The sequence below is a fragment of the Cricetulus griseus genome, chromosome X, assembly GCF_003668045.3.
Source record: "Cricetulus griseus strain 17A/GY chromosome X, alternate assembly CriGri-PICRH-1.0, whole genome shotgun sequence".
Classification (NCBI taxonomy): Eukaryota; Metazoa; Chordata; class Mammalia; order Rodentia; family Cricetidae; genus Cricetulus; species Cricetulus griseus.
In genome coordinates, this window is record NC_048604.1 from 43,551,924 (window position 1) to 43,556,617 (window position 4,694).

Here is a 4,694-nt window from a genome sequence, read left to right on the forward strand (position 1 = left end):
GACAATCTATGCTGGAGAGGATGTGGAGAAAAAGGAACACTCCTCCATTGCTGGTGGGAGTGCAAACTTGTAAGACCACTTTGGAAATCAGTATGGCGTTTGCTTTGAAAAATGGGAATCAGTCTACTTCAAGATCCAGCAATTCCTCTCTTGGGCACATACCCAAATAATGCAGGTCCATACAACAAGGACATATGTTCAATCGTGTTCATAGCAGCATTGTTTGTAATAGACAGAACATGGAAGCAACCTTGATGCCCCTCAACTGAAGAATGGATGGAGAAAATGTGGTACATTTATACAATGGGGTACTACTCAGCAGAAAAAAGCAATGGAATCTTGAAATTCGCAGGCAAATGGATGGAACTAGAAGAAACCATCCTGAGTGAGGTAACCCAGTCACAAAAAGACAAACATGATATGTACTCACTCATATATGAATTTTAGACACAGAGCAAAGGGTTACCAGCCTACAATCCTCTTCACCAAAGAAACTAGGAAACATGAAGGACTCTAAGAGAAAAATGCATGGACCCCAGGAATGGGAAGGGGCAGGATCTCCTGAGCTAATTGGGAGCATGAGGGTAAGGGAGAGGGAGCTGCCAGAATGAGAGGAGGAGAAGAGGAGAAGAGAGGAAGAAATGGAGGAGCAGAAATATTGAGTTGGGGCAAGCATAGAGGAGGGTAGGATGAGAGTTAACATATTAGAGGGAACCATTATAGTTCTGAGGAGAGATCTGGCACTAGGGAGATTTCCAGAGACCTACAAGGATGACACAAACTGACAATCTAGGCAATGGTGGAGAGGCTACCCTAAATGCCCTTCCCCTATAATGAGACTGATGACTACTTTTTATGCCATCCTAGAGCCCTCATCCAGTGGCTGATGGAAGCAGAGGCAGACACCCACAGATATACACTGAACTGAACTCTGGAACTTAGTTGCAGAGAGGGAGGAATGAAGATCAAAGGGGTCGGTACCAGGCTGGTGAAACCCACAGAAACAGCTGGCCTGTACAAGAGGGAGCACATGGACCCCAGACTGCTGTCTGGGAGGCCAGCACAGGACTGATCCAGACCCCTGAACATGGATGTCAATGAGGAGGCCTCCACACTCTGTGGGGCCCCTGGTAGTGGATTAGTATTTTTCGTTGGTGTAAGAAGGGACTCTGAGAGCCCATCCCACGTGAAGGGATGCACTCTTGCCCTGGACACATGGGGGAGGGCCTAGGCCCTGCCCAGGATGATGTGGTGGACTTTGGGGAGCTCCCATGGAGGGCCCTACCCTGCCTGGGGAGTAGAGGGTGGATGTGGTGGGGGGTAGTTCGGGGGTAGGGAGTAGGATTGGGGGGAGGGGAGGGAGAGGGAGAAGGGATTGACATGTGAAACAAGCTTGTTCCTAATTTGATCTAATAAAAAAATTACAAAAAGAGTGCTTACTGTTTTTCTAAACGATTCAAGTATGCTTCCCAGCACCCACATGGTGGCCTACATCTCTAACTCCAATTTTGGGGAACCTGATGCCACCTTTTGTCCTCTACCTGCACAGGCATGCATGTGTTGCACAAACATACAAGCAGGCACTCACAAATCCAAGTAAAAAATAATGTTTTAAACAGAAAACTAAAATTAGATACTTGAAAAGTTTTTTGCCATCTTGTAAAAATGTTGCTGAACACTGAGTCACCTATTTGCCCAATTTTTAAAAAACGATTTTAGTTTTATGTGTTAATGTGTATGAATGTTTTGACTGCATGTACATCTGTACCTTCCCTGTGTGTCTGCTGCCCAAGGAGGCCAGAAAAGGGCACCAGATCCCCCGGAATTGCAGATAAGGCCTGGAGTAAGCTACCATGTGGTGCTGGAAACTGAACTCAGGTTATCTGTAAGAACAATGAGTATTAACTCCCGATTCCTTTTTCCATCTCCTCTTTGTTGTAACTTTAAAGAAAAAGTGTAACAGGGAATTTTTTGCCAAGTGTGTGAGTTTTATCCTTATTTAACTTTTATTTATCTATGTTATATCCCAGCCACAGCATCCCCTCCCTTTCCATCCCCTCCCCCACCCTCTTTCCTGCTCCCCCCAATCCCCTTCTCTTCCATCTCCATCCAGGAAAGTGCTGGTCTCCCGTGAGTATTAATAAAGCATGGAATATCAAGTTTCTGTAAGGCCAAACACCTCTCCATTTATTAAGGCTACATAAGGGGACCCAGTATGAGGACTAGGGTCCCCAAAGCCTGTAAAATAGTCAGAGAAAGCCCCCGTTCCCACTGTTACAAACCACACAAGAGGAATAAGCTGCACAGCTATCACACACGTGCAGAGGGCCTATGTCAGTCCCATGCAGGCTCCCTGGTTGTTGGTTCAGTCTCTGTGAGCCCCTATAAGCCCAGTTTAGTTTATTGTGTGAGCCTTCCAGTGGTGTTCTTGACTCCCCTGACTCCTACAATCCTTTCTCCTTGTCCTCTGTGGGATTCCTGAAATCTGCTTAATGTTTGGCTGTGGGTATCCATGTTCCCATCAGTTGCTGGATGATGCCTCTCTGGTGACAGTTTGGGCCAGGCACCAATCTGGTCACAGGAGATGGCCGGTTCAGGCTACTTAACCACTATTGCTAGGAGAATAAGCTGGTGTCCTCCCTGTAGACACCTGGGAGATTCCCTTGTGCCAGGCTTTCACCTGACCCTGAAATGCCTCCCACAGGTAGTCCCCCTCAGCACTCTGCTTCTTACACCCCAAAGTGATCACTCATCTTCTCATCCACACTGGCCCTCAGTCCACTCATAAAATCTCTTCTATTTCTCCTTTCTAGGGAGATCTGAGTGTTCTCCCATGAGCCTTCCTTGTTACCTAGTCTCAAAGGGTCTGTGTATTGTAGCATATTTATCCTTCATTTTACAACTAATATCCACTTATGAGTATGTACCATGTTTGTCTTTCTGAGTCTGGTTTGTCTCAATCAGGATTATTTTTTTCTAGTTGTATTCATTTACCTGCAAATTTCCTGGTGTCCTTGTTTCTAACAGCTGAGTAATACTCCATTGTGTAAATGTATCACATTTTCTTTATCCATTCCTCGCTTGAGGGACATCTAGGTTGTTTCCAGGTTCTGGCTTTTATAAATAATATTATAAATAATGCTGCTAGGCAGACACCCACAGCTAAACACTGAGCTGAACTCTGGAATCCAGTTGTAGAGAAGGAGGAGTGATGAGCAAGGGGGTCAAGGACAGGCTGGGGAGGCCCACAGAAACAGCTGACCTGAACAAGGGGGAGCTCATGGACCCCAGACTGATAGCTGGGAAACCAGCATAGGACTGAATGAGGAGGTCAGTTTGGATGTCTGGACAATCTATGGGGCCACTGGTAGTGGATCAGTGTTTAACCATGGTGCACAGATGGACTTTGGGAGCCCTCTCCACATAGAGGGATACTCTCTCAGACTAGACACACTGGGGAGGGTCTAGGCCCTGCTCCAGATGATGTGACAGACTTTGAGGGTCCCCCATGGGAGGCTTCCCCTCTCTGGGGAGCAGAAAGGGGTTGGGACAGGGGGTCAGGGGAGGAGGGAAGGGAACTGAGATTGACATGTAAAAGAGGCTTGTTTCTAATTTAAATAAAAAACTAATGCTGCTATGAGCATAGTTGAGCAAGTATCCTTGTAGTATGATTGGAAATCATTTGGGTATATGTCCAAGAGTGGTATCATTGGGTCTTGTGGTAGATTGATTCCCATTTAACTTGCCTAAAACTAGCTATAACAATAGTTTAAACTCATTTGCATAAATATTTTACTTTGGTGCTCACTTTGACAGCACATATACTAAAAGTGGAATGATACAGAGAAGATAAACATGGTCTCTGCCCAAGGATGACATGCAAATTCATCTTGTTTCATAGTTTTCTAAAACAGACTTTACTTGAAATTGCCATAATGATATCTAATACTTTTTATATTAATTTTAATTTTTTCTAGAAGCACAAAGAATATGGGAGGTAAACTATTACTTTGTCTTGTAAGAGTCGCTGATTAGATGTTAGGGAGAATGAAATTTGATAAATCAAATTTCAGCAAAATATCTTTAACTGCAGTAAGACTGAAAATTCAGTGACACAATTTTCTGGGAACATGCATCTATTTAGATACATGCATCTTCGTAAGGCTTCATTTTCAGCTATGATGTCCATTCAAGACAAGTGTTGGTTTAAAATGAACTCTGGATTCTAGAATATTAAAGCATAGTTTCATAGTTAATGAAGCATTGTCACTCATACTGACCCCACTAAAATACTAATAATAACATGTTTAAAATAAGATATGTATTCTATAACTATCAGAGAATATATTAAATAATTTCATATTTATCTCACTTTAAAATAGCATATATTAAATATGTTAGTGTAGCAGTACATGGATATGCTGTTTATCATAAAAATAGTGAGATATATTTTAATGCATCTTATAAGATTACACCCAGAAAATCCCAAACTTTAATGTCTCTTAAAGTCATCCTGGGATATATATTGCTAAGATGTGGTTTCTGCTCAGGTATTTATCCTCATGCCACATTTTAAGACTGCAATGTCAAGTTTGGTAGGGTTGTACAATTAAAGGTATGTTTGGGGACTGCTGAAAAACATGAGCTGACAACAGTTCTTTGCTTCTCTCAGTAGTTTTGGAAGGAACTGAGCT

General features: G+C 43.2%; 1 non-coding gene across 1 annotated transcript; it reads left to right on the top strand.

The window, feature by feature from the left end:
• The first annotated feature begins 3,800 nt into the window (after positions 1 to 3,800).
• LOC113830897 lies at positions 3,801 to 3,907 on the top strand. Its single transcript, XR_003488264.1, has one exon. It is a non-coding gene; the product is annotated as a U6 spliceosomal RNA (small nuclear RNA).
• The last annotated feature ends 787 nt before the right edge of the window (positions 3,908 to 4,694 follow it).